Source organism: Lynx canadensis, chromosome B3 (genome assembly GCF_007474595.2).
Source record: "Lynx canadensis isolate LIC74 chromosome B3, mLynCan4.pri.v2, whole genome shotgun sequence".
Classification (NCBI taxonomy): Eukaryota; Metazoa; Chordata; class Mammalia; order Carnivora; family Felidae; genus Lynx; species Lynx canadensis.
Window position 1 is genome coordinate 11,451,008 of NC_044308.2, and position 13,617 is coordinate 11,464,624.

The 13,617-nt window shown below is 46.9% G+C and overlaps 1 pseudogene; it reads left to right on the top strand.

The window, feature by feature from the left end:
- Positions 1-2,670: 2,670 nt before the first annotated feature.
- On the top strand, positions 2,671-10,171 carry LOC115516374 (annotated as a pseudogene).
- Positions 10,172-13,617: the final 3,446 nt, after the last annotated feature.

Here is a 13,617-nt window from a genome sequence, read left to right on the forward strand (position 1 = left end):
GCCACCAACCCCCTCCCCAGGACCAGTGTTTCTCGACTCTCCAAGTAGAAGCCCACCAAGCTCCTGAAGGCATGCTTGAGGTGGGCAGCAAGTCCCAGGGCATTTCAAAACAAATGTCCATGGTGACAAGGAGAAGAGTACTCTTAGGCTGAGGCCAAGCCGGGTGAACAGAAATGTGACTGAGCAGATCGTGTTCAGGTGATGCATTCTCCAACAGAAAAACACACGGCCAGGCCAACGGCGGGAGAACCAGGTTTCCAATGTATCAAATGCACGCCCGTTGTCTAGGGTCCTGTGCCCCTTGCTTGGAGAAGTCATTTTGCCACAGTGGTCAGGCATTTGGGGGCCCCACTTTTGCAAATCTGCTCCTTGCACCAGGGTTTTGCCTGAATTTACCACCACAGGTTGGAGAAAGGGGGAAGAAAATCTCGTCACCTCTTTCTGAAAAGGCAGGAGTGAACTCTAGTTAAGTTTGGGAGCTGGATCATTAATGTCTCATTAGTGACTCTAATCTCTTACAAGCACAGAGAAGGCACCAGAAAATCATTGTCTAAGCTATGAGCTATAATTGCTGCTGTCCTAGGCAGGGGGAAAACAGGCCATGCTCTGTGCCTTCTTGCAAACAAAAGCCCAATTCGTTAATGAGGATTCTTAATTTAGGGCAGGAGAAAACTTTTGGGTTATTATTAGACCACAAATGGAGGCTTGTGTTTCATTTAACTGCCCCACTTAACCAAAAAAAAAAAAAAACCTTCCGCTTTGTAAATTAAAGAATTATTTTTAAGTGTTAGAGGCCTCCAGATAACCTTGAGTAAAACCTCAGGCTTTGGTGCCCAATCCACAAATTTAACAAACTGGGGCAAACAATCCCAAAGGCTTTGTCCAGCTCCAACAATCTATGGTTCTGTTCATGTCACCACCTACTGCTCCTGGAGGTCCCTTCAAAATCCACACCTTATGGGGCACCTGGGTGGCTTAGTCAGTTGAGTGTCTGACTTTGGCTCAGGTCATGATCTCCTGGTTTGTGGGTTCAAGCTCCGCATTGGGCTCTGTGCTGACAACACAGAGCCTGGAGCCTGCTTCGGATTCTGTGTCTCCCTCTCTCTCTGCCCCGCCCCAGCTCACACTCTGTCTCTCTCTCTCAAAAATAATCATTAACAAATCCATGCCTTAATCTGTTCTTCCTAACCCTCAGGGTCTTTGGATACTGTTGGAGACCACATTATCTTCTGCCTGCCTGGGATCCCCACCCAAGCTCCTCACAAAGGATCCCATCTGTGAGCTAAGAAGTTCAAGGAAGACAGCAAAATCTTCCCTTTGCTATCCATAGGGAAAAAAAAAAAGATAATCATCTCTATCAGTTCCATACGCTACATGATCCAGTATTGTCCAAGGTCTTCTCCTGGCCAAATTAACAAATTAACAACACAAATCATCACCTTAAGAGGATGTTCATGGGTACTGGAGAGGGGCAGCCCTGCATTATGGAGGCTTTAAAACCCATACTCATAAAATGTGATAGGAAAATTCATCTTTGAGGTTCATGGCCAACAAAATCTGCCATGTCTCTTTCATGGATGCGTTTAATGTTCTCTGCAGAGCAGTGAGTAGGTGACCCTGGAGAAAGCGTGGGGTTGAGCAAATTCCCTGAATAAAAACAAGAGGTTGGGGGGGGGGGGGGGCACCTGAGTAGCTCAGTTGGTTAAGCATCCAATTCTTGATTTTGGCTCAGGCCATGATCTCAGGGTTTATGAGATCAAACCACACATCAGATTCTACGCTGACGGCTTGGAGCCTGCTTGGGATTCTCTCTCTCCCTCTCTCTCTCCCTCTTTCAAAATAAATAAAATAAAAACAAATAAACAAGAGGTGGGAACTGTGTCTCTCATGAGGGGACCCTGCCCAGGCACAAACCAAACCCCAGGCTCACAAGGGCGGCTCATCCTGGAGTCTTCTCATGATGCCTAGCTACACACAAAATGAGATTGACTGCATTCGGTTAAAAATAAATAAATAAAAGAAAGTGGTTCAGTTCAGTTCCACCACCAGGTTTTTTGGGGTTTTCCTTTTAGGCATCTGTCTTGGAAGTGGTGTGAGTGACCTCATAATGACCCAGCACCCTCTTGGGTTCTCTGTTTGTTTGCGGTCACCATGGAGACAACGGAGGATGTCCCTGGAGGGCTCTTGTACAGCATTTATTCTCTTTGCTACTAGTTCTTGACCCCAAAGCCATCCACCATAACACTAATGCTAACTGCCATAAGGAACCTGGATGAGCCCCCAGGGGAGTCAGGAGAGGTCCCCACGTGCCCAGCTAGGAGCCAGGAACCGCAAGGTGGAAAAAGTCCCTGCTTTCCAGGGTTTTGTGTCCATACCCATAAAGTCTCTTGCTTCCAACGGCTTTCCCAGTTTCTCCCAGTCATATCTCCCAAATCTGCTCCCTTTCTGTGTCCTCTGACTCAATGAATGACACCAATATCCCCTAATCCCATAGCAAAGTCAGAAGCCTGGGGGTCATCTCTGAACCCTCTCTACTCCTTCCCTCACATTCAATGAACCACCATCGTTTATCTTCTTGATCCTCTTTAGTCTTCAATCTGTTTATTCAGGGATGCCATATAGGGTTGCATAGAATGTACACTGTCCAATTTAAGGCCTATTTTTCGCACCATGGTCTGTGAGACTGGTGCCCCCTAAAGTTGTACAGCGGGAAAAAAGCACTTTCCTTTTCTCTCCTTTCTGCTTCCGTTACCTAGGCTCTGACCAACACTTCTACCCTGGAATAGAGTCAGCCTGGTCTGGAGGAGGGCACTATGGGCACTCGATTCAGGTCTTGCCCCCACCCATCCAGTCTCCACAGAGTCCTTTATCAAAAAGGTGTGTCTTACAACGTCACCCCTCTGCTTCACACCCTCCACTGGCTGCCACAGTCTTCAAGATAAAACTCAAACTCCCTCACCAGGTTAGAAGACATAAAAGGCCTAGCACAATCTGGCCCCTGCTTCCTTCTTCAACTGCAACTTATACCTACACAACCACCACAGGCAACCTAATATTCCCACCACGTGAGGTTGTCAGAACCTTCCATACCACTGCTCACCATCAGAGCTTGGCCTGGAGGCCTATTTCCCCTGCCCAGACCTAGACCCCCAGCCGCCCTCTGCCCCACCTCTGCCCCTTGCCCCATGGTTCACCTAAACTCCTATGCATCTCTCAAGGCCCAGCTCACACATCACCTCCTCCAGGCTGTACTCCCTGACCAGGCTTGCCTGAGTCCCCATGACCCCAACTGGAGTCTAGGCCGAGTGCTTCACTACTGGGCCTTTTAGGACCAAAACAGTGCTCAATAAACCGTGCTCTGTTGCATGCCAGAAAGAGCCTTCCAGGCCCCACTCCTCAGCAGGTAACTGAGGAAATTACTGTCTGCAACTCTTCCCCCAGGAAGAATTTCTCTGCAGTATCACCACCCCTGGCAGCTCTGGAACCATCTGAAATAGCAGCTCAGGCCTGGTCTCTGCCCTTCCTTCCCTTCACCTCTACTCCTGCCCCGTAGTCCGCGCCCGCCTCCACCAGCGGCAGCTGAAGCCTCCTCGGTGAGCCGGCCTGTTCCTGCAGCTCGGCAATTGCCCCGTGCAGATACCATCGCCATTTGCAAGGCTCACTCCTGCATACCAAACAGAAACTCCTGGTGGGGAGCCAAAACCCAGTCATCCTGCAGAGTCACCACCAGCCCCTTGGAAGGAAAGCGGACCCGTGTCCTGCCCCAGCCTCTCTCTCTCTTCCCGAGCTTCCTGACTTCTTGGTGCATCTGGTGTACTCTCTTGCAAAATCCTTCTTGCTCTGTTCAAATTGGAAAGGGCGAGCACATTGAATGAAGTTCAAGACATCGCATTTCCCTGTCCTCAGGGAATGACACACTTTGCCTCTTGATGAAGCCCCCTGGCTCATACTGCAATTCTCTCTCTCCCTCCCTCTCTGTGCCTCCCCTGCTTACTCTCTCTGCCTCTCTCTCAAAACGAATAAGCTTTAAAAAAATTTTTTTAAAAAAGCTAAGATGGTAAATTTTATGTTACATATTTTACCATAATGAAAAAGTTTTTCAAAAAAGTTAAAATGCTAAGTTTTACATTACGTAAATTTTGCCACAATTTCTTAATCACCAAGTTCTCCATTCTTTCCTTGAAAAACTCGGGGCCCAGAGAGCAGAAGCCACCTGCCGGTAGTTGGTCTTCTGGTCTCCGCCTTCCCTCATGGCTGATCCAGCTCTCCCTCTCCTTGGCTGTGACCGTGCACCCTCGAGAGGCACTGCTGGGGCACATGCTCACTGCACGGTTCCGCTCCTTCTGCCTTTTTCTTTTATTCTCCCTCCACTGCTCAAGACCAACCTGCCTCTTGCATACATTTCAGCCAGAAGATGGTACCTGGGCTGAAAAGGTTGTGCACAGGCTTGGTGAAGACAGATCGCGCTGCGAGGATGTGCAGAAGTGACTGCTAGAGCCCCTGCTTTGCAGCATTTCTCTCAGAAATAACCTCTGTCACCCACAGGCCGCCCCTTTCATTCAGGTCTATCTTGTTCCTGGAAGCAAATCCATGTCCTCTCTGGCTCTCTGGCGCCATCTAGTGTTATTTTTAAATAGCCACAAAGATTTTTTTTGTTGTTTTAATCTCTAAAAGCGTTTTTAAAGAACAAAACCATTTTCTAAGTTTTATTGCAGAAGAATTTCTATAATATTCTATAATACTATACTAATAATATGATATTAATAATATTCTATAAGGAAATCAACTTTACCCATTGTTCTAGCACTGAGTGGTCAAGAATTTTTCCGCCAACACATTTATAAATATTTCAAAGATACTCTGAAGGGTAGATGTTGGTTTTATCCATCTGGCCCTTAGTATTGCCTTTGATAGAAAAACTACCTGTGAGATAAAAATGAAGAAAGATAATATAAAAACAGGAAGGGGGACAAAACATAAGAGACCCTTAAATACAGAGAACAAACTGAGGGTTGCTGGAGGGGTTGTGGGTAAGGGGATGGGCTAAATGGGGAAGGGGCATTGAGGAAGACACTTGTTGGGATGAGCACTGGGTGTTACACATAGGGGATGAATCACTGGAATCTACTCCTGAAATCATTATTGCAACTATATGCTAACTTGGATGTACATTAAAAATAAATACATACATACGTACATACATAAAAATGAAGAAAGGTATGGCTTGTGTTTAAAGTTTTATCCGAGCCAGAACAGAAACAGTGCAAGTAAAATATGTCATAAACCCTCGTCTTTGCCTGTCTGAGTTCAGCAACTGAAAGTGGGCACAACCTAACAGTGGCAAATGGAACTGCCTTCTTTTTTTTTTTAAGTTTATTTATTTATTTTGAGAGAGAGAGAGAGAGAGAGAGCGCGCAAGAGAGGGGCAGAGTGAAAAGGGACACAGAGAATCCCAAGCAGGCTCCATGCTTACAGCGCAGAGCCCAATGTGGGGCTCTATCTCACCAACCACGAGATCATGACCTGAGCTGAAATCAAGAGTCAGACGCTTAACCCACTGAGCCACCTAGAACTGCCTTCTTAATGAAAACACAAATGTCATCCAGGGAGATCCCACAATGCCAATGACTGAATCAAAACCTATAGATCTACTGGTCTTTGGGGCAGGTTATGTTGCTAAAACTAAAACTGATATAAAGAGGAGAGAGAGGCAACAATTTACACACGATTATTTAGAGGCATTAATCACCGGGTAATGTAGTAAATCTAGCTCCTGCACAAGTTGCAAGTTGCTTTTGGCAAGGGAAGGGAAGGGAAGGGAAGGGAAGAGAAAAAAGAAATAAAGAGAAAGAGAAAGAAAGAAAGAAAGAAAGAAAGAAAGAAAGAAAGAAAGAAAGAAAGAAAGAAAGAGAGAGAGAAAGAAAGAACCAGCAGCCAGCCACATTGGTGTTATAATCCCACCTCGGGTTATCAATGTCACTGAGAGGACTTTAAAACATCCACTCTTCTCACAGGAGGCCTCAAGCTGAAGAGAGACTTTCAGGACTCAGACATGGGCTTTGTTCTGGAGATCTAGTCTCGGTCTCCACTGACCCACTACACATAGAGCCTACAGAGTTCAAACAAAACAGCAAAGCAAGAGGACCTGGGGGAAGTGAAGGAAGCAGGGGTCTTCCACATTTTTGGTCCAGCTATCTGCTGAAAGATTAATTACCAAAAGCAAATCCCTACAACTTGAAGCAGAGGCAAAATCTCAAAAGGAAAACACAGCACTTCTCCAGTGAGAAGCCAGGCAGGGCCTCATTTTTTTTTCTTTAAATACGTGTCACATTTCCCCAAAATGCATGAGGTGTCATCCCTGCAGTAAAACAAGTCAGGCTTTGAGTCAGAGAGCTCTGAGTTTCAAGCCTGCCTGTGACTTCAGACAGCTTTAGCAGAAGCTCTGGGCCCCCAGGTCCTCATCCCGACATCAAGACTAAAAATATCTTGCCTCAGTGAATTGAAATAAAGACAGGTGAAGCATCCCTAGGCCAGAGCCTGGCCCAAGCAGGTGTTCAGTAATGATGGGCGCCATCTTGATGATGATGATGATGATGATGATGATGATGATGATGAAGATGACGATGATGGCAACCCTACCATTTCACTCCCCCTGGACCACAATCCTTCCACACACAAACCTGCCCCTCTTCTAACTGGCAGTCACATTCACTTAATAACTGTAGCTAACATCCATTGAGCACTTACTATGTGCCAGACACTGTACAATAATTTCACTTAATTTTCAGGGCACCCAAAGATAGCCGTGGTTAATACCCCACTTTATAGGCAAGGAAACAGGTTCACAGAGGTTGGGTAACGCATCGGTCAGGGTACGCCAACCACGATCACAAAAAACCCAAAACCTCAGTGACTTAACACACTCCAAGCCTACCTCTTCCCCACGTCCCTGCTGGCAGAGGGCATGAAACGAAGGACTCACTGTAGCAGTCATGCAGGGACCCAGGCTCCTTCTGTATTGTGACTCCCCCCTACGATGAATTGCCACTTGATTCCCTGCATCTAGATAGCAAGTAAGAAGGAGAGAGCAAGGGGCTCTTTATCCCCTTAACCCAGTGTGACACACGGCACTGGGCTAAAGTATGGCTAAAACGAGCCTCTCAGCCCCAGCTCAATGCAAGAGGCTGGGGCATAGCCTACTGGTGCTCCCAGGAAGACGAAAACAGAAATAGATTCTAGTGAGCACTAGTTTCTATCTCGATAAACTTGCCTAAGATCACACAGCCAGTAAGAATGCAAGTGAACTATGAACCCAGGTTCTCATCTCCTAATCACTGAGCTACATACACTGTCATCTGGGGAACTGTGGAGGTTTTAAAACAGAGCTCCCAAATTCTTTCCCATTCATCAAATCAAGATGTAGGGTCAATGCCGAACCTGCGTTTGGTTAGTTCTTGACCAACAGAATACAGCAAAAATGACACTGACACTATGACCATGTCCAGGCTCTTAAGACACTGGCACGTTTCTACTTCGTATCTCTTGGGACACTGACTCTTGGAATCCAGCTGCCCTGTTGTGAGGAAGCCCAAGCTAGTCTATAAGAAGAGATATGTGTATTTTTCCAGCTAATCCCAGGGAGAGGTCCCATCCAACATCTAGAATCATCATCTAGAATCAGATGTGTGAGTGAAGTCCCTTCCAGATGATTCCAACCAACAGTCAAGTTATTGCCAGCTTTTGAGTCTTCCTAGCTGAAGCCCCAGACATCATGGAGCACAGACAGTCCGTATGGCCTTGCCCAGTCTGGGAACTCCTGGCCCACAGAATCTGTGAACATAAGAAGATGGCTGATTGATGCCAGTATGTTTCTGGGGTGGTTTGTTATACAGCAGTATCTGGAAGAGGAATTTAGTTAAGACCCTATTGGAGTGCCTGGGTGGCTCAGTCAGTTAAGCATCTGACTCTTGACCTCAGCTAGGTCTTGATCTCAGGGTCATGGGTCCAAGCCACACATAAGACCCTATTACTTCTGGGGAGAAAAGCCTCCAGAATCCCTTTATACCACCTTTTTGTTTTTATCCTTATTTGATCTTTTTTCCCACAATAAAAATTTCTCACAATTAAACTTTGTAACTTCTACCATCAAGACAAAAAATGTTTAATGATGCACCCTCTGCTGATCACTAAGCCCCACTGACCTCTGTGACCTTGTCCCTTGACTTTGCCAGGAAATGAGACTCCTTGGGTACGTGGTAAAGCTGGGTGGCTATGCAGATCCTAGAGGTCCCTGATGCTTGTTCCAGGAAGGAACAAGCCAGTGGCCCCAGTGACCGCCTCTAACTGTCCTCTTCGAAGCACTATGCCAGCTTCTTCGAGGATGAGTAGGGACCGGGGTCAGCCCCACCTGCACATATGAAAGTAACACTACGGAGGGGGCTGGGATTACGGGTAAAACAGACCCTACAGATGGTTTGTGAAAATGTTGCCAAAGAGGCCAGGATGCTGCCTGCCTTTGGACAGTGGCTCATGCTGTTTCCCCTACATCGTGTGCCTTTCCTGGGTACAGAAGATTAATTCTGAAAGAAAAAGTTCAGTGCCCAGCGGCCAAGAGAAGAGAGGAGACGGGGACGCCAGGGAGAGCCAGACTCACGCGCTACAGTCACATCCCCACACGCTCTCTCCTCACGCCTCCGGACAGGTTGGGTCGGAGGATGTGTCTGGTCTCTAGAAAAAAGGGCAGTGCAGGGATCCCCTCCATGTCTGCATCTTTTCAGGAGCCTCAGTAAGCAGTGGGTGACCTTCCTCACGCCCATGTATGTCACAGAACTGGACAGAAGCCTCAGCCAGCAAGTAAAATGGAAGCCAGAATCAGTGGAATCTCCATTCCTTGAAAAAAACATCTTTGGGTCAGGCCAAAGCAGAAATCTATGAAAGGAGACCTTTTCCGCATCCCAGCCTTTCTTTGCCCAGAAAGCCAAATGTAAGAAAGAACTGCTAGAAACTAGGGCCGGCCCCCAGAACTACAGGCTCAGGAGATGTGGGGAGAGACCAAAGATGAAAAGCAGTGGGGAGAAACGGAGCTGTATCTGGAAGATCTCCCAGGAACTGTGGCTCGACTGCCCAATGCCAAACTCACAGCTCTCAGCCAGACTTGAGCCGGCTCCAGGACCTTTTCACTGTTTCCTACTTACTTTTACCGGAACAGCCCTCGCATTCAGTGCCACCAACTCCATCGATCAGTTTTTTGGAGCGCCATTGGATTCAAACATGAATACGACAAAAAAACAGACCTCTGGTTCGTGGACGGATGAGCCCGTGGCGAGCTGTGCTGTTCCAGAAGTTGCCCTTCTTACCTGAGGGGGTGGACCCACTCACGGGAGTGCTGGGGGTCCTCCACATCTTCCTGTGTACCTGTTGCCGTATTCCATTAAAGAGGATCAGCATCGCCGACACGTGCGTCGGGGCCATTGTTGGGGCCACACCACCTGTCGTGGGCTGGCCAGCTGCCACCTGAAGCCTTGACGTTGGAATGTTTCCCCTGGGAGGAATCCTCTACTCCTGCCTGCTTCCCCATTTCAACACACTGAGCTGGGGCCTCTGCACAGACGACTCCCAAGGCTCCCATATGATGTCAGTCACCCACCCAGCCCTGCGAAGGTGCACTGCCCTGTGCCACCGCCTGGCCTCGATCACACTGTCCTCGGCAGCCCCCGTCCTGGATGTCACCACATGGACCTTCCCCATCATCTCCCTGCCCACCCCCATCCCCCCCATCAACCTGTATATTTCCTACCTTGGCTTTTGGTTCTACATGGATGTGGACCAGAAGAGCTCCTGGTTTTTTTTATTTTTTTTTTTAATGTTTATATATCTTTGAGAGAGACAGAGACAGAATGTGAGTGGGTTAGGGGCATAGAAAGAGGGAGACACAGAATCCGAGCCAGGCTCCAGGCTCCGAGCTGTCAGCAGAGCCCGACACGGGGCTAGAACTCACGAGCTGTGAGATCATGACCTGAGCCGATGTCGGTCACTCAATTGAGCCACCCAGGTGCCCCCCAGAAGCTGTTCTTTTGCAGCCTCTGGCACCTGCCCCTTGCTCCTGCTGCTCATGCTCACCTGTGAGCAGCCACCAGGTGGGAAATGTGCTAGGGGACAGCCTCAGAGTTGAAATCACATGGGCGTGTGGGAACAAAAAAAACAAAAAACATACAGGGAGATGTGCAATTTTTTTTTTATCCCTCTGCTGGTAGACAAGAATATTTTGGTAATTCTGGAGCTCTAGAAGAGAGACTGCTGGGTGACTGCAAAATGATTTTGTGCTCAGTGATCACCCGATGATTGTTTTTTATGGTAACGTCTAAAATGCTCCCCAAATAACAGGTTGGCTCAGGTTGATTAGTACAGAATATTTTTCTCTCCAAGGGTTTTTTATATATTTCTTTCCCCAACTCCCCTTCCCCCAAACTGTTTTCCTTCTTCCTTGCATGGATGTACAAGTGCACCTCCTCCTTTATGGTCTCTCTCTCTCTCTCTCTCTCTCTCTCTCTCTCTCTCTCTCTCACACACACACACACACACACACACACACACACACTCCCCAGCCACCAGCCCGAATGCTCATTGGTGGCCGGACACTCTAGGTCTTGTCCTCTGGTCCCCCGAGGGCAGCGGAAATGCACGCTGCAGGTCCTCCCTGCGAATGAGCCAGGGCCTCCTATCCAGCTTTCTCAGTATATTCTCAACTGCATATTCCCCCAGACAATAAAAAAATACCAAGGATGTGCGGCTGCTTGACATTCGAAGGGAGAATTCCACACAGTTGCCTAGGGGATCTCAGACAGGACTGCCAGCCCCTGGCCGCCCCCCTATTACACCTCAGCATTTCAAAAACTCCAAGGAATCAAAAGGATCTCTATGGTTCACTTTAAAATACTGGAGGTATCTGAAGTGTCTCTTTCTGGAAGGGTGACACAAGGCTTCATACCAGCAGTCCATCCGGCTCTGACCCATTACTGTCCCCCTTCGGCCACCGCTGCTGATCAGCGGCCCCTTTGCTGCGTGGCTTCTCAAGACTGAACGAGAAAGGAAGTCAGGGGAGAAAAGGTGAGCTGTAGCTCATCTTCTCATCCCTTCAGTGAAAAAATGCCATTTCTCTCCTGGTATCCTCTCAATTTAGAAATTATTCTCCCTATGTCCAATGGCTTTAAGAGCCAGAAGCTTAGGTTGGATTCCTGGTGGGGATGTGTCGGGTCCCAGGACTTGTGCGAGTTCCCCTGTAGCCACATATGGCCTCAGTGACCTCTGGGTCCTTCCATCCACCCTTCACGTGTGCCTCTTGTCCACTGTCGAACCCCACTTGCCTGAAGGTCTTGAAGAGTAACAGGATGTCTTAATTGTTCAGTCTCCAGGGGCACTGCTGCCCTGCAGGAATTCATTTCAGGGTGTTTCAGCAACATTTAAATGGTCACGGCGATATACCTGTTCTCAAAATTTTCCAAAGCGATTGCAGATAACATGTGACCTCTGTTTCTAGCTACCTGTAATATAACCTCTCAGCTGCATCCAGGTTCTTCACTGTGGAGAGCATAGTATGGGAATGTCTGCAAAGAACATCTCCAACTTGTTGCAGCCCTCGAATTTGTAAAATGCCTCCATTCTCTTTTCCTGCTTCAATAAACCAGTATGCATGAATGTGTGTGTGTATGTGTATATATCAAAGAAAGCGAAAAGTACAGATGACATTTTACTACGGAAGAAAAATGAAATCGCCAGTATTAGTCATGTCTGACCTACAAAAAATTGGCAATTTCGTATAGTTCGACCTAATAACAGGAGACTTGTTGAGGGCTTACTAAGTGCTGGGGTCTATGACAAACATACATGATCTCATTTAATCCCCCAGACCTCTTAAGAAGGACATTTATATTCCCATTTCACAGAGGAAGAAACACACTGGAGGGGTTTAAGGTGCACCAGATGAGAACTTGAAGATCGTCAACTGGTCAACAATTTGCAAACATGGAATGACCAAAGAAATCACAGGACCAACACCCTCACCTTACATACAAGATAACCATGGCCTGCACATGGTCTGACTCTCACTGGTGGTGGACATGAAAGTACACAGGGGAAGGATCATCAAGAGTTCTCGAGACCCCTGGACATTCTATGTCTCTCCTGGTCTCATTACACTAAGTCTATGCCCTTTCTCAACTTGACCTCACTTGGTTACATCAAGGAAGAATAGTCATCTCTGCATATCAAAAACTAGAACCTTTCTAAATGCCCACCAAGAGGACACTGGATACCTTCAATATGTTGTATCTTTTAAATGGAATACTATGGAACCCTCAAAAATAATGTCATGGTCATATACTTGGAAACATGAAAAGATGCTCAAGTTATTATTACGGTAAATTTCAAAAGATGCTGTGTACAACACAACATGAACACCTTAGAAAAGAGGCTGGGAAAATATACACCAAAACGTTCGCAGATGATTCTGCTAAGCATTGGGATCATGGTTTTTATTTTCTTCTTTCTAATCTCCTACAGTGAATACATATTTTTTTGAGAGTACTGAGAATAATTCAAAAACATTTTTCAAAGGAAACAGTAAAAAAATTGGCAAAGGATGCTTTCCCTCTTTCACTTAATGGGCCCCTGAGGCATCCAGTGAAGATCCACGGATCTCCAAGGATCCCAGGTCCTGTGGATCCTACTCTTACATCTCTTGGACCCTCTGATGGAGAAAGCAGTTCCTCCATAATAAAATAGTGTTTCCTGTGATTAGAGAAGGAAAGTTAAACTTTCAAGAAAATGATAGAACCGTAATGCTTTACTAGACAAAAATAGAGACTGCTTTCAAATGCTTGTTATTGGTACCTTCTATACAAAACCCCTTTAAAGTATGCTGACCTATGACGCTTGGGGCCACCTTTTTTTCACCTACTGAATGTCACAAGGTCTCCCCTGCCTCTGCTGACCACCAGGTCACTCTTGGAGGGTGATGGGCTATGCCCTTGTACACAGAAAACCTATCATTTTGATGTACTCAAGAGTCCTACCCCTTCATACTCTCACCCATCCCCTCTTCTAGGCTCTGGCTACTTAGTGTTGAGACCCTGGAAAAGGGATAAAGAACAAGTGTCTCCTTACTTGACTAGATTTGGTCACAGTTCCTATACTGGTTGACATGGCTTCTCTGACCAGCCCTGAGTAGGCTCTCCCGATCTCTGCATGACAGGTTTTCAAATGCTAATTATGACTATCTTATGGAATGATGTGGGAGCTCTTTGTTGGGGGAAGGGTCCTGCACGGTTCAACAACATGACCCTAACTCTGGCTAACCTCTTCCACATGCCCTCAACTCCCACCCTTGGCTCAGGAATCACCAGAAAGGGTGGAGTGAAAGAAGCCACTCATTACAATCATCTACATAAAACAAGAGCCTCCGACACTCCTACTCCAACGGTGCTATATTGTTATCCATTGGTGCAAAGCAAATTATCCCAAAATCTATTAGCTTAAAGCAACAAATATTTATTCTCTCAGTTCCTGTGGATAAGGAACCTGGCCATGGCTTAACTGTGTTCCTCTAGCTTAGAGTCTCTC